We start from the raw sequence: 24,489 nt of genomic DNA, 5'->3' as shown, positions 1-24,489 counted from the left end.
CTGAGGCTTCGAAGGCATTCATAGTTTAATCAATTAAACACTGTCAAGTCGCTGGCTGGCTAACAAGCAGAAGGGAGGGGGTAGGGGGGGATAGGCCTTTCCTCTTCAAAAGAGGCTTGATTTACTGTGATTTAAGCTCACAACTTATTCAGGCAAAAGTAAGGGTGCATTTTGTAGGATTTGTGGGAAATTCTAAGGTTTCTTGTGTTGCAAAATGAGAAGGAAAACAAAATAAAAAGCTCAGAGACAGAAAATCAACACATCTCTCTACCGAAATGTAGAGAGCAATCTTTGTGAAAATTGTCCCATGCGTGAGTCATCATGCCTTTACCCACGAGTGTCCAATTTGCATAACTACAGTTGCAACCACCAGGGAAAATCTGTTTCTCTAAGCGAAGTTGTGTCCTATCTTGTTTCTCAGTATAGTTACAATCATTGCCGAGGGAAATACTGCCATCACCTCGTGGCTTGATACTGTACAAGGTTGAGTCTTAAAGATCTTATATCTAAACAGCAGATGCCAACATGATTAGATCATGCAGAATCTCCCTCTCGCTTCCCGATTGATTCTACAGGAGGGTCACGCTGCAGCTCGCATTTCACACTTCTATCACACCTTGTATATTCAATGACGTTTTTCCACCATCTGTTACCTGTAGGTGTTTCATACATACCGGTACACCACATCCCTGCAGAGAGGGTGCTAATTTAAAGCAAAACAAGTGTTGGGAAGGTTAACGTTGAGGTTTCAAGGCCACGTGACTGATCAAGTGGCTAGGAACAACTTCTACTGACAGCAGCCTAGGAAAGGTTGCTGGAGTTGCTTTAATACACTGTTCTACTACCTCCACCCCCAAATAGGAACAGATGGTGAGTTTTGGCAGCGTTTCGTTGGCTGGAAAACACCCTTTGATGAGATGCCCAATTCTTTTACATGTCTAAAAAAATTATGTGTAGAGAGCAAACAGTGAAAAAAACCCGACAGAAGCAGAGCCAAATTATATCTTGCTATGTATGCAATGTCTTATAGACCATCTGGATGGTTCATTTGCTTGTTCAGGTTTCACTTTATTTCCAAGAAATCTTTAAAAGTCGGAGTCAGCGAGTACAATCAGGTTTAGCCCTCATGCTATTCAGACAAACATACTTTTTCTGTGTTTATTGTAGTGGTATCTTTTAGGAGTATATCTGAATAAAAGCTTTTATTTGCCTGCTGCTCTACATTAACTGCAGTAATCAGCTAATGGCCAACTTTGGTCACAAACCACAGGGCTCTTCAAGGCTGTGCTACTTTCACCATTAGCCTTATATTGGTAGTGACAGCACATGTGCACCCAGGTTTCTAAGTGACTCCTGGTAGTGTGCCTTCTAATCCAGTAATTGGTAGAGAGAATGAGTGAGCGAGCGAGCGGGAGAGAGAACAGAGAACACACAGACAGGATTGACACTTTTCTCTTTCTCTAATTAGCAGTATTAGACAAAGAGCCCTGGGAAAAGACAGATTGCATCCCATCTAGAGTGCGAGATCACTCATGTTGGAGTGGCCCTCTGAGCAAACTCAGTGCAATGTGCCAGCGCATGAAACAAAGCCAGTAACCCACAACCCACCTCCTGTGGCTCTACAGGGGCAGAACCTCTGCAGACCTATCGACATCTCGACTGCTATCAGAGCTGGGATGGATGAGACATAAAATCAGTGAAAAAAACAGAAGTTTATCTGGAACATTTGTCTGGATAAATGGCCTGCTGTTTTCAGAAATTATAGACATGGCATAATGAAAACAAAATAAAATAGTTAATAAGTAGGCATTATCAAATGTATTTGTAGGGGAGACAAGATGGCGTCGTAGAGTAAACACTTCTGTTGAGTGAACTCCGTTGGCATTTATGGATTTGTTTTTATTCTCCATGCCTGTACGGTAAAATACTGAATTGGCTCGGCTGCGTGTCAGCTGCATCTCTTCTAGAGATTTGAGGTCTCGCCTATTTTTACCGCGAGCTGCGCACGGTTCACAGCAACAACAGTGAAAATGATCTCTTGACAACAACATCAACAGCAACATTACTACACTTTCAATGTCTGTACCTGTAGAATATGTCACAGACATGAAAAAGTAAAGATTTATTTTTAAATCAAAACTTCCTGCTTTCATTTAAAAATAAAAGCCCTCAAGCGTTTTTCTGTGGACAGAATCAATTTGTTAACACGAGGCTTTTATTCTGAAATATTTATAGGACAGTCTTGTAGAAAATGCAGTGACTTGCACGTCTCCATGAATGAATAAAGTACAGAGTTTTAATGTGGATTATTACTATTATTTACAAATTACCACATGCTTCTTAACCTTTTTCTTGTCTTAAATAAATATAAATGACATTTATAATGAAATGAAATGGCCATTATGAAAGGCAAACTCTATGTAGAAAGAAAGAGCTGACAGCAGCAGCTGCAGCAGAAAACGCTGCCGGTGTGGACAACACACGCATGAGAAACGCAACAAGTTCAGCGAGGCAGCGCCACGCAGTGCTCACGCAATGCAGTCCTGACCCTAAGCGTTACTATTCTCATCAGAAAACACTGCTCCATTACTCTTGCATTTTTTGTAGCGCTTCTCAATAGAAGCTTAGTTTGTCACTTTTCCAGTGTGAACACACAACATGTTTAGAATAAGTATGCAGGATGACAGGACACAGATGAAAACTCCATCTCTGTGTACCCTAGAGATGGCCACAACAAGTTCATGACTCTTTTCAAAAGATTGCTGAAAGGCATTTTAGGAAATGTAGGACACCACTAAACTAAAGTAGAATTACTAGGGTAAGCTGAGGGGAAGGTTAGTACATTTTTTTTTTCCCTGAGGACAGAATTCCTTCATTTGTTAACACAAGGCTTTTATTCTGATATATTTACAGGACAGTGAATGAATAAAGTATCGTCTTTTAATGGTGGTGTTATCACTATTGTTACAAATGACCACACGCTTCTTAACCTTAGTATGTCTAAAATAAATATGAATGACATTAATAATGGAATGAACATGGCCATGAAAGGCAAACTCTATTATATATATGTTGAAAGAAACGGCTGGCAGCAGTAGAAACTGCTGCCGGTCTGTTGATGCCACACGCGAGACACGCAGCAATTCAGCTAGGCAGCCGTCACGCACTGCTCATAGGGCAGTGTCCCCCCGCCATAAGTCAATCATAATTCAGACTTACTTAAGAGAAAGCACACCAGTCTAGAAAAAAAAAATATGCAAGTCAACGTTTTATAACTGAGGTCTGGTGGACTGTTATCTTGACATAGTAATGTCAGAGAGAGAGGGAGAGAGAGGAGATTTTGTTTTTCCGAGAATTCTGAATAGAAACCCACCCCACTATTAAAGCAGCAGTGGGTAGAAATGGAGCAAATATGATAAAAAAAATGTTTTTAGAAAACGGTCACTATATCCTGACCTGAGTAATGCAGAGGACAGGTAATCTGAAAAAAATCTTGTTCCTCTGTGTCCTCCGGTAGTACTAACGGCCTCTTTAACGATTTCACAGACCGGATCACAACCAATCAGAGTGATCTGGGAGTCTGCCGTCCAGCTGCTGTCTCTGAGCAGCTGTCAATCACTCGCAACTCCGATCAAACGGTCAAACTATGCATCGCTGATCAAATATGAATCAATATTCTCGTTATATAATTCTATTTCTCTCCTCAGTGTCGCAGAATCATCTTGTAGTGTTACTGTTTTAGCTGTAAAATGAGAACGTTTGTGACCCGGCAGCCATGTTGAGATCAATTGCGGAAATACAAGCACCAGCGGAGCACAGCCAATAGGAACGCTCTCCTCTCTGAAATGACCTTGTGATTGGTCAAAGTCTCCCGTCAGGGCTAGATTTTCTAAAGCCTGAAAACAAGAGCCATGAGGAGGTGCAGAATTCTCTCAGAACACTTTTAACTACCTTAAACCTGAAGGTTATTATGGATTTTTTTTGCCCAATGATGCCAAAAACATTTCTGCCTACTGCAGCTTTAAGCTGATTGTATTATTAGTGTTTAATGTGGCTCACTGTATTTTTCATATGAGAACAAAATAGTACATGAGTACATAAAATCACATATCCATAAATCATTTTCTTCACACGAATAAAGCTGTCTCCCTGAACCCAAACCCACATAGCTTTACATCAATATTAATAGCATCAAACCTTAAGATCTTTTCACCCTGTAAATGTGAGAATGGAAATGTATGTGCCATAGAAATTACATCCCCCTTTCTACAACAACTTTGTTTTCCAGTTTAGTTCATTCATTCTGCTTTATTTGTAGCCAAGAGACCCAGGGCAATTTTCCACATTGCACTGTGGCAGTTACACAAAAAAACCATCCTCCTTCAAGTCATGCGTTCAGATCTTTTAGCAGGATAATTTTGGAAGGAAGACACAGTTATTCTAAGACAAGAACGCTGCTGAAGGTGTCCCTATGCTTTGTAAATTGCAAAAGCCTTGTCCATCACATGAATACGTCCAAAATAAAACCTCTGATTATCTTGACAAACAACAATAATCTGAGCTTAGGCGGATAAAATAATGATGAGGTAAGATAAAATCACTGATGGACTGGCGATGGAAAATGTCTTTTGTCCTCATCTCCTACGCAGAATTACAATGATTTGAAAAAAAAGAAATAACATGGAGATGTTCTTCTCCTTTCATGATGATTCCATATGAAAAGTGCTGAAGATGAGTCCTGGTGACTTAAAGAGTGGGATGGGCGGGGGGTATGGCAGCCCATACATACCAATGACATTGATCCTTACAGGGCCTGTAAGAATGCTGAGACGGCCATATGCACATTTTTTATTCTGGTAAGAAAAGTGCGCTATGTTCCAACATCAAGTCGTCTCAGGGCTGTTTTGATGAGCTGGGCGGTATTCGGGATGAGTGGGCCATTTCTGTGTCCTTCAGTTTTAAAACAGCAGCAAACCAGGCTGGGGACCAGAGAAAAGGTCCTTTATTGTATGATGTAGCAATGATCTGAAAAAGGACCCTTTGCAGCTCCCAGGACCTCCCCCCCCCCCCCCCCCCCCCCCCCACCCCCCCCACCCGCCCACCCGCCCCCCCCGACAGGACCCCTTGGTGCGATGTTTTACCAGTCCTTGAATCTGAATGCACCATCACTCTCACTCCAGGGACCCACCAGGCTCCAAACACTTTTCATGTAAGACCTTACATGTGTGTGAGCAGTTATTAATATTTCATCACATTGTATTAACCATTTTCTACCTGATGCAATATTTAATACATGTACACTTTATTAACAATGTTTATTTTACTGCATGCAAACGCTTCCCAGAATAATTATGATCAGTATTTTCTTACATGGAGAAAGATACAGTTTTTAGTTGATGTTCCAATACTTGCAGACTGAGGTAATTAAGCTGAATTTTCTTTTGTGTACTTGTACTTTTTGAAGGTATTTAAAGTATGATATCTGAGACCTGCAAATAGAAATCAGGTCTGTGTGTGAGCATGACAGTATTCTGAACACAACTCTCAGGAGATGGTGCGACCTCCTATTGCTAGACCAATACACACTCTCGTTCCGAAAAATTAACTCTTTTTCTTAGTGAATTTGGCCGCCACAACCAAGCGACTTGGAAGATCTGGAAAGCTATATTGACAAGTGTTTCACCTGCCTTGGCACAATGGACAGGATATGAGAGGACGACAACTAGCTCCACACCAAACTCCAAAAGATTCCGTCCTGGCTCACTCAACAGCTCGGGAACATCCACTCCTCTGAAGACTTCATGCTGTACAGAGGTGAGCGATATCCTCATATCTCTTGACAATATACTTTCCGGACTCAATGCTAGAATCTCTCTGATTGTGGTGCACAGAGAATTCCAGGCGTTAGGCGAAAGACAGGAATTCATTCAACAACAAATAGAGAAAATAAACACTGAAACACTCCGTTAACAACCTTACAACTCAACTTACCTCTGTCACGACGGAAAACAAATCCATGAAAGTGGCTATTCTTGACCTACAATGTAGCATGACAGACAACCTAGTCTCTCTGGCATTACTGATAGAAACCCGGACAACCCAGAAAAAAACGATTAAGGACTTCATGATCACATATCTCAAAATACCAACCGACACCATCAAGAACATCACCTTTCACCACTTACATCGTCTAGGAGGAAAACACCCCAATAATACACATCCATGGCCGATCACAGCCAAATCGAACACTTGAACAGAAACGAACTTGTCCAGCACCAGGAAAGGAACTTAAAGGTACACACTAATGACCAATACCCACAGGAGATACTTGACAGACGAAGAAAACTTTTCCTAAACAAAAAGCTGCTTACTTAAAGCAGTAGTGGGTAGAAATGGAGCAAATATGATTAAAAACGTTACTCTTTTATAAAACGGTCGCTATATCCTGACAGTAGTGCATGAGACAGGTAATCTGAAAAAAAGTCATGTTTCCTCCGGTGTCCTCCGGTGCTCCGAACGGCATCTGCAAGATTTCACAGACCGGAGGAAAACAACCAATCATAGCTGATCTGGAGTCTGCCGTCCAGCTGCCGTCTATGAGAGCCAGCTGTCAATCACTCGCGAACTCCGATCAAACGGTCAAACTAGACAGCGCTGATCAAATATGAATCAATATTCTGTTACTGTAATGTCTATTTCTCTCCTCAGATGTTTTCAGAATCATCTTGTAGTGTACTGTTTAGTTGAGGAGGAGCAGAAGTCTAGTTTTCTCTCAGAACACTGAAACTACAATATGCTGAAAGGTTATGATTGAATTTTTGTCCAATGATGCCAGAAACATTTCTGCCTACTGCAGCTTTAAGAGCTGACACAGAAAGTGCTTGAAACACCGTCATTTGTATTTGGTTTCTTGCTTTGAATAAAACTGTATTTAAAACAGCTAGATTACATTGGACACTGTCTTTAAGACAATAGTGAGCTTACATTTCAACATACATAAAGAACTTGAGAGATGATATTTTGTGTGATGGAAGTGGTATATTCCTGTATGTATACGTTAGTGTGAGATAATGGCAGTATAGAGACTATGGTGCCGCTGTGCAGCACAGCCCCTGTCATTTCATTGTTTCCCCATAAGAGGCAGTGTCAGCAAGCAGACAAACCTCTTTACATGGACTCATAATGAAGGTCAATCTGTGACTGTCATTCTCTGGAGTCTCAACAGGGAGCTACTCTTTGTCCCTGACATGTCACACACAAGGAAAACACACACCTACCGCACATAACACACAACTATACTCCCAAACACATACAAATAAGAAAGTACACACACATGAAAGTATATGCATACGGTATGAAAAATCATGCATGCATGCATGCAGACACATAAGCACTCCCAGTGAAACAAAGCCAGCTCAGCACAGCTGTGGCTTGGTTTGATGTGAGCATGGCCATCCAGGCAGAAGAGGTCGTTTCCCAGCATCACTCATGGGCACAACCTTTGATCTCTCTCTTTCTGCTCCCCCTGCCTCTCTTTCTCTTTCTCTCTCTCTTTCTCTTTCTCTTTCTCTTTCTGCTTCTTTTAGTGCTTCCATCAGGATCTCTTAATGGCTAAATAGATCTCAAGATGTTTAGTCCAACTAAAATGTTTAATTATTGAAAGGAAGAATAAAAGGTCTTTGGGGATATATCAAAATGCTTTGTTAGCCTCCAAGCCTCTGAGTGAGCGTGCCAGTCTCTGTGTTTGATTGACACTAAGCCAGCAGGTAGACCAGGACACAATGTACAAAAACTCTTGCTCGTACTGTAGTTCATGCAGCAAACATGCAATAGGAAGAATAGGAAGCTCAGGAAAACCTCCCATTTCTCTGACTTCTGAGTGTTCAGACATTAATCCAATGCCAATCAGGACATGCGTACCCGAATACCCCACAGTATATAAGGCAGCGTCCACCTCATCTCCACGGAAGGAGTCGCCGCTTCTAAAACCTCGTCAGGTGTCGTGAAGAGAGGATCTTCACGACACCTGTTTTGAGTGCTTCGGCGCAGCAGCAATAGGTTCACTTCTAACGCTTTTATTGTGATGCTTGGCTTCGATGACAACGGGCCAGAGTTCGTGATCCACGTCATAGAAGTCCCCTCTCCAGCAGCCAACGCTCCACCGCTGTCTCCAGTCATCCCTGCTGAGGCACCGGCTTCGTCTGCAGATGATGATGACAACAATATCTCAATGGTGTCCAGTACAGTCCACGGAAGCCCACCGCAGACATCTTTTCGCAGGGTCTTTCCGCTAGTAACGGCTGCTACAGCAACGCTTGTTGGGCTACAGCTGCCCCCCTGCTCCCACCCAAGCCAGTGAGACGTCTTCGCCATGGTTTTACAGCATGGTTTGTCCAGCTCGGCGGATGTCGTTCCCCTCTTGGGACCCACACCACTCAAAATGGCAGAGGGCAATTCTTTTAAATGCTGACATTTGTCATGTTTGTGATATAATAGTTCATTAGAGTGGAAATCCCTTTATTAAACCAGCTTAACTTGGTTGAACATTTAATTTCCACTTTAACAATTGAAACCAGATAAAAACAAACTGTGCATAGCTCCTTTTATATTTAGATGTCACACACTAATTCAGTAATTGAAAATGTGCATATAAATAAAGACTAAACATTTAACAGATTATAAACATTGTAATAAAATTAAGTCAAATTAAGTGTAACTTCCGCTAACTAGCTTTATCGTATAATTTAAACTTTTTATGGCTGTTTCAGGCTGTTGTATAGACTGTGAAACAGCATCTTGAGTAGAGAGGATTTGGTCACTGAAATAAAATAAGCCTTGTAAATAGAAGGCACTAAAGGGGTCTTACAAGTCACCAAATCTAAATCTCATATGGCTGATGTCTGTCAAACATTTTTTACACTGACTGATTCTAAAAAAAAAAGACTAATTGTATTTACAGTAATTGACAGATCTCTATGCCGTAGCAGAAAAAAACAAAGATGCAATTTAATTTTCGTAGGACCGTGTCTTATCGTCAGTTTGAATGACAAGCTAAGATTGAGGCTCGGTGAAAAACTGAAAATATATATGGCGCACAGAGAAAGACAAGCAGTTGATTCGCTTTATTTTTCTGGCAGCCCTCAGGCAGCTTTCAATCCCCACAGCAGTGATATAGAAGCAGTTGATGGGAAATACAGTAGCTGAGGCAATTTACATGTGAATATGGCCCTGGACATATGGATGATGCAGAAACAGAGAGCCTGGAGCACTCATTAGTATCCTACAAACCATAGCACATAAAAGGCTTTTTGCTTTCAGCCTAAGCTACTGTTTGTTTTCTTGTTCAATTATCAATGTCCACAATGTTGCTCAATTCATGTGCTCTGTTGTTCTACAGCTCAAGAGATACACTAAAGCACATGAAAACATCTCTCAGGAGAACTCTGGGGTAATGAGCTGGAAAACTGCATTCAGAATGTTGACCGTCACTCGCTGGACTGGTGTGATTGTGTCAGGCTCGATAAATAATGTGTGCGGTCTCAATTTTGTGGATGCTCCCCTCGCTGACCCTCTCACTTGTCTATACCTCACTGAGGCTGTTTAATTATGTAAAGCTATAGTCAGACAGACAGGAGAGGAGAGACAGAGGAAATGACAGGAAGCAGGGTTATTTCCCTTTTTTATTTTTGTGTCAAAAAGAGAAAAAAAAAAATCACCTTTGAAGGACCAGTGTATAACAATTAGCGAGAATCCATTTGCAGAAATGGAATATAATATTAATAAGTATGTTTTTTTAGTGTATAATCACCTGATAATAAGAATCGTTGTGTTTTCGTTACCTTAGAATGAGTCATTTATACCAACATAGGGAGCCGGTCCTCGCTCCACGGAGCTGATTGCCATGTTTCTACAGTAGCCCAGAACGGACAAACACTGTGTTAACTTATTTTGCTCGGGCCGGAGTCGATAACGTTACTCACTCCAACTTCTTTAGGTTTAGGCAACAAAACTACAACTTCTTTAAGTTTAGGCAACAAAACTACAACTTATTCAGGTTTAGGCAATAATAATACAATTACAATACAATACAATAATAATTTTGGGTTAAAATAACTACAAACACAACTACACATTGTTGGTTTCACACAGGATGCAAATCCCAGTCACCTGGGTGAAAACCCTGTGTTTTGTGTCCCATCCATTGTCCCTGACCTCCACCCTTTATGGAGTTTCCCACTGTCTATACTACAGCACCTGACTTCCGCTTTTGCTCCTGTCATAATTACTACGGTCGTTAGAGTTCACTGTTATGTTCTTTTATACCTTCTCTCGGTGATCTACCATGTGACTAGATGATAAACCCTAGCAGTGGGTGTAGTAGGCCCCTATTGACCCACATCTATGGGGCTTATAGCGACTGATAACGCCTATTTAACAGTCTAATCGGCTGATATTACACACTGTACCTTTAACAAACTAAAAAAAAAGAGAAGGTGCACCAGCTGAGGTACTTGTTAGTTGTGTTTGGTAACCACCCCTAATAATGTTAAATCTTCAAATGTAGACAGAGAATGTGTGCTTCTCAAATAAACCTGGGTTTTTTATTAACAGGAGTGTGTTTGAAGAAAAACACACAAAGCAGAACATTCAGAAAATATTCTCAGCCCAACAATCTACACAGAAATTGAAAATGCAAGACTCTAAAATGGATTTTCCTCAACAACAGAGATAAGGCCAACCTGGGAAACGAGCTTTGCGGTTGGGAGACAGAGCAGATATCAAAGAGAAATGGAGGGATAGTTGAAAGGCCTATGAAAGATAGAGGGAAGGACGCACATCAGTATGACAGCCTATTTGGAAAATGTATGCTCTATTATTGCCTCCGTGTTCCGCTCACTTCCATTGGAAAGAACATGTGGTTAGAAACCGGGCTGGATGAGGGCAAGGGAAGGACAAGGTTGACGCACTCGTTTCATTTCTCCTCTCTGCTCAAGGAAAAGCCCATGCTTTGAGAAAATGGTCTTATATTGGCAGCTGTGACCCACTTTTACACATTCATACTTGAGCTATGATATGCACACTCACACACATACACACACCCATACGCCCACACATGCTGCAACGCATCAGTGAAGAGGAAAACAGAGGCATCTGGAAAAGTCGTCCTTTGGGAGGCATTGACATGATTTGCGGGGGCTCACTGCGTTTCCCATAACTTTGGTAGTGCAGTGCTCTGCTAGGTGACTTCCCAGTGCGTTCCCTGTGGCAACTGATGGCTGCACAACTAATTGGTGAAACGCATAAGCGGACCTGCTTCGGGGAGCTGAGGAATGTACTGTACCGTACTGTAAGGAGGCATGTGAGACCACACAATGTATAAATAATTGCACATTAATGTTTAACTCTAGTTTAAGTGTCTCCTCAGGAGTAAGGGGTGAGCATTTAAGTTCCCTGAGGCTCAGCTGGAGCTGAATCGACAAACGTCGTCTTAGACGTGATGGACTTGGTTTTAGATGTAATTCACTAACATATACTGCAAGCTCAGGCTATTGTTACTTAAAGAGAAAAACCTTTTAAATGCACACATTTGTGATGTGGTTTTAAATGTTAAGAATGTGTGACTCTGGTGCCCCCAGTGCTAGTATCCATAATGACACTACGGTACACGTGAGAAAGGTGGCGGAGGAAGCGACAACATGAAATAGGATGGCATTAATCTGATTACAAACACCAGCTGTAAACCATTTCTCACTGAAGAAAAACAAGATCACAGATGCTCTGAACAAGACACTGCAGTCTTTTTTTAGTCAGTGCAGTTTCTTAATGGGGATAAATTATCCATTTGAAAGTGTGCTTCACATGCTGATGCCTCCATTTGGGGGCAAGAGTTCCCACAATACTGAAAAAAATTTGACGGAGCTCCTGAGGCAACTTTCAAATTACGCTAGCTTTCCAACATCGTCAACCCTATCTTTAATGTAGGACAATTATGTAGAATCTGTATTTTCAAAAAAAAACATCTCCACTACAGTAATCAGTTGTTTTGTAAGGGAGCTTCAAAAAACCCAAATTGGATGTGATGTCACATAAGGGAGAGCGGCCAAGGTCAAGTTTATCATTAATAGGTTTGCCCCACCACCAATACTCCAAACATAAGATTGGAACTTTTTAAAATATGTATGTGGATGTACTAAATGTGGGCTGCACGGTGGTGCAGTGGTTAGCACTTCTCCCTTCTGTGTGGAGTTTGCATGTTCTCCCCGTGTTAGCGTGGGTTTTCTCCGGGTGCTCAGGTTTCCTTCCACAGTCCAAAGACATGCAGGTTAGGTTCATTGTTGACTCTAAATGTCCCGTAGGTGTGAATGCGAGCGTGAATGGTTGTCCGTCTCTATGTGTCAGGCCTGTGATAGTCTGGAGACCTGTCCAGGGTGTAGCCCGCCTTCATCCAATGTCAGCTGGGATAAGCTCCATCCAACTCCCCTCCCCCCCCCCCCCGCCCCCCCCGCCGCGACCCTGAATAGGATACAGATACGGTTACAGATGATGGATGGATACACCAAATGTGTGGTCAAAAGAAATCTAAATACCAATTGATCCATTTAAAAGTAGAAGGCACTCAGATTACATACTTCCTACTAAAGCTGTGCAATCCTCAATTAGTTTTTTATGCCAGATGCTTTTTTTCCTCCTGCATACAATAAGCATTAATAAATAGTGAAACTGTTCAAAAATGCTCTCTCTTGCAATGTTGAGAAGCACAATAATTCACCATGAGGGTGGAATGCAATGTAAAACTACAAAAAAGTCAGCTCCTTAAAATAAGATAAAAAAAATAATAATAATATTAATTACAAAAAAATATTACTTAAAATATTCAAAATTATCTGCCAAAAGAACAGGAAAATTTCACTTGCCAAAATTATATGTAAGGCATATTGCCTTATTTCAAGACAATAGCATTAATATTTGCTAAATCTAAGCACATTTTCCTAAATACTGAGAAAAAAAATCTTAAAACATTTCTTGTATCTAGACATCTGTACTTGTTTTTAGTGTAGCTGTTTTCTGGGATTAGAGACTTGTTTTACAAGATCTAGTCCAATGGAATTTTCCTGTTCTCTTTGCAGATGGTTTTGCTTATTTGAAACAATATTTCCCCCATTTTATTGCTTTTTTTCTTGTTTTATGAGAGCTGACTTTTTGCAGTGTAGGTTTTGCCTCAGACAAGTCCCCCCACATGACAGGCTTTCCAGGGTTGAGATTTGAATTGGCGATCCTGCAGTTCCCAATGTGTGTTCACTATTGCTATGTGCAGTATCCACTCATGGACTCTCTTTCAGGAGGTAGGAAGATGGGCTGACAAGCCTGCGCACTGAACCAGACACTCCATAGTCTGACTTTTAGGGGACAATGGCAACAAGTGCCTGAGACAGTCCCAATCAGGCAAACTGCAGCAACTTTAAGATCCACTATTGGAGCTGGAATTACCGCGGCTGCTGGCACCAGACTCGCCCTCCAATTGATCCTCGTTAAATCATTTAAAGTGTACTCATTCCAATTACAAGGCCTCAAAAGAGCTATATTTTATCATATTTTAGGACCTCTGGTGGCTAAATATTCTGACTTATTTCAACAAATCTTTTCAAGTGAAAATCACTGAACTGCTCTGGCAGCCAAATTTGCTTGGTTAAAGCAAAAGCATATTCATATCTAAAATGTTTTCACTTACACTTGGTAGGTTTTTTTTTGTTATTTTTGTCACTACACTGCTTAGCTTACTGGTTTTAAGATGTAATTCCCAAACATGCATGTAGCCTTATTTCAAGATGAAGATGAAAAAAAAAACTGGTGTCTGTGGCTGTCGCAGGACTGTAAAGCCAGTTGAACGGCCTGCCTGCCTGTCTCCACTCACTGTGCGTCACTTCAGTCTTCCACAAGCTGCTAGCTTGACAAATGTTGCAGCTGGTAGAGGTGGAGATCATTTTAATTACTTTATAAACTGGAAAAACAAAGTTTGGAAACTTGTGTTTGGTGGATTATTTCTCTGTTGTTACAATGCTAATGGTCATTGTATTTTACATGGTTGGAAAGCCTGTTTATTTACCTGCGCAATGATGTCCAACTTGTAAGGATCATGCATTTGTGGGATGAGCAGCAGAGCTGATTATGTGGGTAGCGCCCAAGAAAAATTTGCCAAAATGCTCTGCCAATGGTAAACAGTGTATTCTCATTAGGCTACCAGGAAGCCTGCAATGACTGCCCTTCACCGTCAGGCCGATTTGCGCTGGTGTCGACAACACAGACAATGGAACCTGAACATGTGGGGGAATGTCATGTTCAGTGATGAGTCCAGGTTCTGTCTGCGAAAGTTGGATGGCAGGGTCAAAGTATGGAGACGACGTGGAGAACGCTATGCTGATTGTTGAACCGATCGAGTAAAAGCTTTTGGTGGGGGCAGTGTCATGGTGTGGGGGGGGGCGGCATCTCCCTCACTGGCAAAACAAGGCTTGTCATCATTGAAGGCCATCTCAATGCAGTGAGATATCGGGATGAGATTCTGCAGCCAGTGGCGATCCCATATCTCCACAATCTGGGACCTAACTTCATCCTCTAAGAAACAACGCTCACCCCCACAGAGCCAGGGTTATCACAGACTACCTCCACAATGTGGGAGTAGAGAGAATGGAACGGCCTGCCAAGAGTCCAGACCTCAACCCAATTTAACACTTGTAGGATCAGCTTGGGCGTGCTGTATGTGTTAGAGTGACTGACACAACCTCGTTGGCTGACCTGCAACGAATCCTGGTTGAGGAATGGAGCGCCATCCCACAGCAACGTGTGACCAGGTTGGTGACCAGCATGAGGAGGAGGTGCCAGGCTGTTGTGGCTGCGTATGGATCTTCCACTGCTACTGAGGCTCCTGATGGTGTATTAAATGAATAAAGTGTAAAATTGCCAATATGTCTTGTTTGTTCCTTGTTACTGATAGAGATTTCAATCATCCAATCCACCAAACAACTCACAACAAGAGTCAACACCAACAGGAGAATACACTGTTTACCATTGACGGAGCATTTTGGCAAATTTTTCTTGGGCGCTACCCACATAATCAGCTGTGCTGCTCATTCCACAAATGCATGATCCTTACAAGTTGGACATCATTGCGAATTGTAAATAAACAGGCTTTCCAACGATGTAAAATACAATGCCAATTAGCATTGTAACAACAGAGAAATAATCGACTAAACACAAGTTTCCGAACTTTGTTTTTCCAGTATATACTACTATGTAGCTCAATCTACAATAATACATCATAGTTTGATGATTGTTTTGTATTAATAATCTAAATCTGCAAAGTAATTTGTAACTAAAGCTGCCAAATAAATGAAGTGGAGTAAAATGTACAATATTTACCTCTGAGATGTAGTGGAGTAGAAGTATGAAGTGGCATAAAATGAAAACACTCAAATAAAGTACACGTACCTCAAAATTGTACTTAAGTACAGTGCTTGTGGAGAGGTGGTCGTGTTGCTCTGGCTCTATCTATCTGGTGTAGAGAGGAGATCGTGTTGCTCTGGCTCTACCTGTTTGGTTTGGAGAGGAGGTTGTGTTGCTCTGACTCTACCTGTTTGGTTTGGAGAGGAGGTCATGTTGCTGGGGCTCTATCTGTTTACTGTGGAGAGGAGGTTGTGTTGCTCTGGCTCTACCTGTTTGGTGTGGAGAGGAGGTCGTGTTGCTGGGGCTCTATCTGTTTACTGTGGAGAGGAGGTTGTGTTGCTCTGGCTCTACCTGTTTGGTGTCAAGAGGAAGTCGTGTTGCTCTGGTTCTATTTATGTGGCGTGGAGAGGAGGTTGTGTTGCTCTGGCTCTACCTATCTGGCGTGGAGAGGAGGTTGTGTTTCTCTGGCTCTACCTATCTGGTGTGGAGAGGAGGTCGTGTTAATCTGGCTCTATCTATTTGCCATGGAGAGGAGGTCATGTTGCTCTGGCTCTACCTATCTGGCGTGGAGAGGAGGTTGTGTTTCTCTGGCTCTACCTATCTGGCGTGGAGAGGAGGTTGTGTTGCCCTGGCTCTATCTATTTGCTGTAGAGAGGAGGTCGTGTTGCTCTGGCTCTATCTATCTGGCGTGGAGAGGAGGTTGTGTTGCTTTGGCTCTACCTATCTGGGGTGGAGAGGTGGTCGTGTTGCTCTGGCTCTTTCTATTTGCCATGGAGAGGAGTTTGTGTTGCTCTAGTTCTACCTGTTTGGCCCGGAGAGGAGGTTGTTTTGCTCTGGCCCTGTTCGGGGATGCCGGGAAGCTGCTTGACATCCTCCTGGATCCACCTTCTCACATATGTTCACATTACATGTATTATTTTTTGTCATATGGATTGTCTATGTTGTATTTTCATTGTTGTTATGTTGTTACTCTGTACACACGACATCTATTGCATGTCTGTCCGTCCTGGAAGGGGGATCCCTCCTCTGTTGCTCTTCCTGAGGTTTCTTCCATTTTTTCTCCCTGTTAAAAGGGTATTTTTTGTTAAGTTTTTCCTGATCCGATGAGAGGGTCGTACTGTAAAGGACAGAGGGTGTCGTATCCTGTACGGATTGTAAAGCCCCCTGAGGCAAATTTGTGATTTGTGATTTTGGGCTATACAAATAAAATTGACTTGACTTGACTTGCGTAAATGTACTGTACTTAGTTAGTAGTTACATTCCACCACTGGTCTGCTGTTTGGTGCTGGGCAGGTAGCGTACGGTGGGTATATCAGGGATGTTTTGCTGAAGACGGCTAATCACAACAGCTGAAAGACACTATCAAGCTCTGTAGAGCTGAGGGGAACTGCAGAGTTAGGTGGTAATTATCTGTCATCACCAAGCAACCCCCTTTCACACACACACATAGCCATGTAATCCCCTGTTAATATAACAAACATTGATTTGTGCATGCTTTAAAAGAGAGCAGTTTGTTTTGGGGTATGTTTATGTTCATATTCGGCTCTGACTCACTCATCTCACCTTAAATCCATTCAGGCTTCATCCTGTTGTATTTTGTGGCTCAAAATTTCTTCTCACAACCACAATGCCACAAACACTATGTTTGTACAACCATTTTTTTTTGTAGATTTGGAATATCCCAAGATTCCCTAATGACAATTATAGCAGTTTATCATAATCTGTAACTGATCACAGTTTGAAAGAAAGCTTCCGATTCCTATATGAGGGGAGCGTTCCCCGAACTGACATCAACTCCCATTCATTATATTCTACAAAGCGCCACTACAGTAATAATCATTTATAACCACAACCACTGAGCTCTGTGGATATACGGCCCTGATCAAAAGCCAACACTGAACATCAAACAGGCTCATTCAGTTCTAAGTCTGGCTGTAAATTAGTGAGACATTATAGCGTGCCAGCGCTGGTGCCAGGGACAGGACCAGGGACAGGATTTTAGACTAACAAGACAGTTATGGGAAGTGATGACAGTATGCTGGCAAGTGTCATTACTCCAGACCTGACACACCATTCACTCTGAGGAGGCAGCTGGCAAACGGCTAAAAGCTAAGACAAATATCGACAGGGTTCAAAATGTTTTGCAAAAGTGATGGAATGCATTCAATTGGTTTCATTTGAGATTAGCACACCATACAGAGGACAACGTGTGTATCATTCATGTTTATTGACGGCATACATGACTTACCCTTTTTTTGAGAAGTGCTCTGTTTCCATATTAGATAAGCTGTGTGGGTTTTAATTCTCCGCCCGGCTCGACACCCAAAGCCTATGGCTCAAACTTGTAGCCCTGTGGGCAAAAAACGGAGCATTATCAGAAATTCTTGACAAAGCACTTTCTGCAGTACGACTCAGCAGCACGCATAGTTAAACTCAAGGGGACAGTTTCTCTTAAAAGCTCTTGTACCAGCCTTGGCTCTTTCTGCAATTTGGGAAACACAGTTTTCAAAAGAAATTGGGTCATGGTAATGGCAGAAGAACATGGCATGTATAAAGGATCGGCCCCTGGAGAGAGAGCAAGAGGAGTCAAGAACAATGACGGCCTGCTCAGACGGGGCCGCGCTTTATTGCTTTGTCAGTGGCGTAACAGCAAAGTCTTGTCCGCTGAAAAACTGGTATTCCTCAGCCTGCCTTTCTGTTTCCCACCCCACATTTAAGTAATGTGCATCATCTCAGGGCAGCAAGTGTGCACGGCACTGATCCTGGGTCATTTCATAAACAAATAAGAAGCTGAAAGTGTTTCTTATAGCCTCTAATGATTGTGAAGTTCAGAGCCTTTTTGGATGAAAAAGGGTCTTTTGGTGGTCATGTGGAAAACAGAAATTCAAGGCACTTCGAAAACGTGTCTGAAGCCTTTATTCTGCATGGCTAGTCATAATTGCAAGCTTAAAATTACAGAGGGAAAAAAAGAGATCCAAGGCACTCAAAAAATCAGTTAAAAAGCCTTTATTCTGCTCAGCTGGTCACTGGGAAGTTCTTAACTTGCAGTTATGACTAACAGAAAATGCAGAAGCTTTTTAACAGATCTTTGCATTGCCTTGAATCACTTTCTGTTTAACTTAATGATACACAAATCTTAGAAGTGCCTGACTGTATCGAGGATTGAAAAGAACAGAACAGAATGGGGTAACAAAGAAAGCAAAGAAAAAAAAATGATATATCGATATATAATTAAACACATCATTTGTTAACTGTATAAATCATTTACAGCAGGTTTAAAATGTGTTTATAAATGTGTTTGTTATTGAAAAAGTAATAACACTACTTTACTAATTAATAAGCAACAAATTACTAACACAAAGGTAATGTGTTACCTTACCTACAATTTAGCAGTAGTGCCGAGATCGAAAAAGTGGCCGATGGTGTGCCACTGTGGTTAAGCGGCATAAGCCAGTCTCTGGAGTGGTATGCCGCTCTTGTTCCACCCACCAACATTAACCATTTCCTAACGGCAGGTGCCGCTTGAAAGTGGTAGGCCACTGTCAGACTGTCATAACAGCACCGACTCCTGATATTTTTGTCTGTCTTTATTAACAACATAGCGCCATAAATATAAACATATAAAGTCATTTAATACTTGCTGATGTACCCTGAAGCTAATAATAGAGCTAGCCTAAGCTGACATGGCTATTGTTAGATAAGCCACCATAACCAGTCTGACTAATCGATAACAGAAATTTAGAGCCATCTAACCAAATAATATAATTTTTTTTTAATAATAGAACGGGATCGCACATTATGAAGAACTCCACATTGCAGAACATTAACGTATGGCATATTATTTATTATTAAGCATAAATATTTTGAAACGTTAACTGGTTATCATCGTGGCCTTTAACTGTTTCTACCGGTATAGATATGATAGACGTCGGGGTATTTTTGTCACTTTAATCTATCTTTTAAGACTAACCATAGAGGATATACCCCGATGTTTATGCCAATCATAGTTATGTCGGTACAAAACGGCATATGAGGCATATGCAGGCAGGGAATTAAATGCTGTGAATTAATAAAAGTAGATCCCCCTTCCTGTATGCCTGCCTCTACAGACTCCAGTCAATACTGGAATTTACAGTAAAACTATCAGGTGTATACATAAAAACACAGATTGTCATTTCAGACTATCCAAAGATAGATTATAGTGAGAAAATACCCCGACGTCTATCATATTTTTGCCGGTAGAAACGGCTTATGCCACAATGATAACCGGTAAATGTTTCAAAGAATTTATGCTGAATAATATATTAATATGCCTTATACGTATTCCTAGTGAATGTTCAGCAACATGGAGTTTTATTAATGTGTGATATATTATATATTAGCAATTAGTCAGACTGGCTACAGTGGCTAGGAGGCCAGCATCAAATGACTTTATGTATTTATATTTACGGCACTATGTTGTTAATAAAAAAAATATCAGGAGCCGGTGCTGGTATGACAGTCTGACAGTGGCCTACCACTTTAAAGTGGCACCTGCCGTTAGGAAACGGGATATGCTGGTGGAACAGGAGCGGCATACCACTCCAGGGACCGGCTTATGCCGCTGAACCACGCTGGCACACCCTCAGCCACTTTTCGATCTCGCTGTCACTCCAGTTCACAGGGAGTTACTGACCATCCAGCAGCTAGCCTCGGTGACAACACACAGCTCTACAGAAGTCCCGACCTCAGCTGTGGGAGACACACACACTCCAACTCTAAATAAGACAAAAAAAAAGATAGCTACACAACGGATAGAGCCACAGCAACACAACCTCCTCTCCACGCCAACCAGATAGAGCCTGAGCAACACAACCTCCTCTCCATGCCAGATAGGTAGAGCCAGAGCACACAACCTCCTCTCCACGACTACCTTATAGTGTGTTATAACCCATTTATGAATTGTTTATATCATTCTTGTGAATGCTAAATAATGAGGGGGTAAACATAAAACGTTACCTAGAATAGAATAGAATAGTTGATGAAAATAATGCAACCCAAATATATATTTAGCCACACAATAATACCACCAGTAATGACACGCTGTAAGAAAATAACAGGGATGTAGTAATAAGACCAAATGCAGCTTCATACAGGATACATCCTCAATCATGTTTATTGCAGGAACAGAAATGGATCTGAAACATTAATGGAACATCATCCCAGTCGGTCACAGCCGCAGCACACAGATGTGGAAGAGTCAGGCTAAAACATTATATTCTATCTCTGCATTTTGGCTGCTTATGCTGTAGACCATCTTCAGGCCATGTATGTATGTATTCGGAGAAACAGTAACATGAATCATGAATCATGGAAGAGGATTCCTGCTGTGTGTTTGTGTATTTTGCACCGCGGTGTGCTTTTATTTGATGCTCAGCTTCCAGCCCTGATCCATACGTCTCCGAGCACATCTATATCTCATGTTGAAGTCCCAGAGAATAGTTCAGTAGTGAGGAGTTTAAATTTTTCATCACAACAAGTATGGATGGCATCGTAAAACGTGGTTACCAAGCAACTGCTTCTCAGCCTCCCAATCAGCGACGTTGTTGGTTTGAGATTCAGACACAAATATCATCACACTCTCTTTTCCTCCTCTGCATGTTACTCAGTGTGCTAAAGCTTTATTGAATGGATTAATTTGATATGTAGTAAATGAACAAACAAATGTGCTTTTTGATCAATCTTTCAATTTAGTTTCCTGAAGGACAAATGCATTTTCTAAGTCAGTCTATCTACTACAGCCTGATGTGCTGAAGGTGTTTAAGCCATTCAGGAGATACTGTGAGTTTTATAGGAAAGGCTTAGACTTTAAATTAGGATCTTTTGGTACCCTAACCTGCTGCCAGTCACACCACTGGTGATAGTGAAAAAAAGATGCTTATGCAAAGCATTTTCCCCCTACTGTTCCTGTCAGGGGGCTTTTGAAATCCCTTTTCTAATGAGAGCTGGCATTCCACCTTCCTTCAGTATTTCCTCCGGAGGGGAAGCAGTGAGGGTTAGCAACAAAAGGATGACGGCAGGGAAAGTGCCACAGTCAGGAAAAGTCTTCTGCTCTCAGCTTATATATAGAGAAGTTGTACTTGGGTTTGAGATTTCTCTGTTTCATAAACATTGTCATATGATTGCAAGGCGGCGGTCAGCTGTGTGACCTCCATCTGCAGCAGTGATATCTGATCTGGCACCGCCGGCTCTTCCTGCAAAGCTCTGACAGGCAGTGCTGATGGAGGCGGATTTAAAGGTCCTGGACTGATCCGTTTTTTCTTTTGTTTTTGCTTTATAATGTTATGTTATAATGTTACACTTTATAATAACCATCATTTGGTAATTAATTAAACTTAGTCAATAGTTATTTTACTGTTAATATACAATGAAATGATAATTAATCATGTTTACTAATTATTAGTAATTCCCTAATTTCTGTTATTTTATCAGTTTGTGTAATATGAAATAATTAGTTTATAAATTATATATTATATCATAGCTGATAGGAGACGATAACAATTACATTCTGATTACATTAGTAAACTATTTACTTTACAGTTTATTGTTGCACACATTATAAAATTGTATATAATATATCAAGTATTTGTTAATGATTACCAAATGATTTGTAAACCTTTAAGAAATCATTTGTAAAACATCTATAGAAATTACACAGATAGATGGAGCAGAAACCAATTATTAACCATTGACAAACTATTAACTATCTATCTAAATGTTGTTTATAGATGCTTTAGAAAGTATTTATTAACCATTTAACAAGGTATTATAATCATCAGTTGCAACTTTATAATAACCATCCAAATAATGTTTATAGATGGTTTACAATCCAATTATTTACTGTTAACAAAATGTTACAAATATCTATCTATGTAACGTTTATAGATGTTTTACAAACAATTTCTTTAAGGTTTACAAATAATATCTTAATCATTAACAATTTCTTTAAAATGTTATAATGTGTGCAATAATATACTGTTAATTATAACATCACTAACTACTAGTTAGTCATTGTTTGTTAACAGTAAAATAACCATTTACTAACTGAAATTAACTATCAATTTACCATTTATAAATGATTTTTTTTTTATAAAGCGTTACATTGTTTTCAATTGTATATTTTGTATAGGTAAACATAGTTTAAGGATAAGGCTGGAGGTATGTTTTTTATTGCAAACAAATCCCATGAAAGAACAAAACCAACAATGTTCTCACTTCACAACCATAAGCCCACTGGTTCCTACTGAAGAGGGGCAAAATATATAGCTTTATTTTGAAAAAATACCCTATGTAATTTCCTAAAACAGCCGGACACTGTGGCAAACAAACAGGAAGAAATAGTGCAATAGTGTTGGGGACTATTTTCAGTGGCGGATTAATCCACATGTGGTGCTCTAGTGAGTATTTGTGGCAGCAGGACGGTGTATGTGGGATTGAGTCAGAATAAACTACAGTGTGTGTGTTCATGGTGTGTCACCCAGTGACACAGTGTGACTCATTGATGGGTTTTTAATAGTGTTTGGACAACAATGGAGCTCAACGGCACAGAGGAAGAAGAGATATCAGGCTTTGATACAAACAAAACATACTTTGTTAGTTTTGGTCTTCTCGTGGAATTTATTGACAATCAGGGAAATAAAGAATGTAGTGAGCCTTTTCCTTTAAAGGTCCCATATCATGCTCATTTTCAGGTTCATACTTATATTTTGTGTCTCTACCAGAACATGTTTACATGCTGTAATGTTCAAAAAACCTTTATTTTCCTCATACTGCCTGTCGGAATATACCTGTATTCACCCTCTGTCTGAAACGCTCCGTTTTAGTGCATTTCATTAGTTCATTTCGGAATTGCAACAGAATTACGTTGCTAGGCAACAGTCTGGGTCCATGTTTACTTCCTGTCAGCTGATGTTATTTACATCCACTGCAACAGGAAATAAACTAGGAGACATTTAGAATGTTTACATTTAAAACCGTGTAATGGTCTGAATATTGTAGATTTGTGACATCACAAATGGACAGAAATCCTAACGGCTTGCTCAGTATTTATATAGCACTTAAACCTGCTTTATAATGTAAAAGACATGAAAATCTCACTTTTTACAAAATGGGACCTTTAAATGAACATGACAACTAAGCCTGCACAGGTAGAATAGCTGCAATGCTGCGTTGTGATTGGTCGATACTATGTAACTACTCCAAGCTGAGGACACACTTTGTGATTTAAAGCTTGATATCCTGATTTGGCCACGGGCCATTTTCGTCATTGTGGTGAGTCTGCACTTATTCATCATGGGCAGTTGGCACATAGCAGCTTTAATGAGCGTGTTCTGACCTCCTGACCTGCTGAGTGCTGGCTTTCCACTTCAAATGAAAACTGGCCTTATACTGCAAAGACTTTTAGGAACTGTTGGAGGCAAGCACACGGAGCATGTCAAACTCAGCAATGATTTGAAAATAGAGCAGAAATGCTGGTGATCAGCCCAGGCTATATAGTTGCATTGTATATATTTACTGGGCAACTGAAATCACTCTGAACCTTTCAGCAGTGAACCATGTTTGGTTTTTAATCAAGTGTTTCTACAATCCTTTGGTGTGCTCTTGTTAAAGCCTCAACTCACAACAAGACATTTCAGCAGCCATAACTGAATTTGCAAAAGAGGAGGAAGGACTTAAAGCTGCAAATATTCATTAGTTCTTGAATCTATAGGGTCGGTAATATTGAGAAACTAGTCAGAATACGCTACATATAAAAGAAAATGATCCAACTTACAAAACCCAGCCTAGTTTTGCCAACTTTTCTAGCTAGCAGCACCAGCTCCAAATGTCCCTAAACATAGAGAGAAAGTCTCCAAGTCATCAAAGCTGACAGTCAGTCCCTTCAGGCCTCCCTCCATAGACACGCCCCCAAAATTATCATTATGTATGCAAACAACAAACATGGCTGCTGTTAGTATTCACAGCTGTTAAGCTAGCAGCTGGTAGAAGACTCCGATGACATGCAGTGAGTGC

General features: G+C 40.8%; 1 long non-coding RNA gene across 1 annotated transcript; it reads right to left on the bottom strand.

Annotated features, from left to right (window-relative positions):
* Positions 1–13,446: 13,446 nt before the first annotated feature.
* On the bottom strand, positions 13,447–19,557 carry LOC119479991. Its single transcript, XR_005204793.1, has 3 exons — positions 19,546–19,557; positions 16,704–16,713; positions 13,447–13,577 (listed from the first exon to the last, which is right to left on the bottom strand). It is a non-coding gene; the product is annotated as an uncharacterized LOC119479991 (long non-coding RNA).
* Positions 19,558–24,489: the final 4,932 nt, after the last annotated feature.

This window comes from Sebastes umbrosus, chromosome 20 (genome assembly GCF_015220745.1).
Source record: "Sebastes umbrosus isolate fSebUmb1 chromosome 20, fSebUmb1.pri, whole genome shotgun sequence".
Classification (NCBI taxonomy): Eukaryota; Metazoa; Chordata; class Actinopteri; order Perciformes; family Sebastidae; genus Sebastes; species Sebastes umbrosus.
The sequence above is the reverse complement of the archived record's forward strand: the minus strand, read 5'-3'. Positions and strand labels throughout refer to the sequence as shown.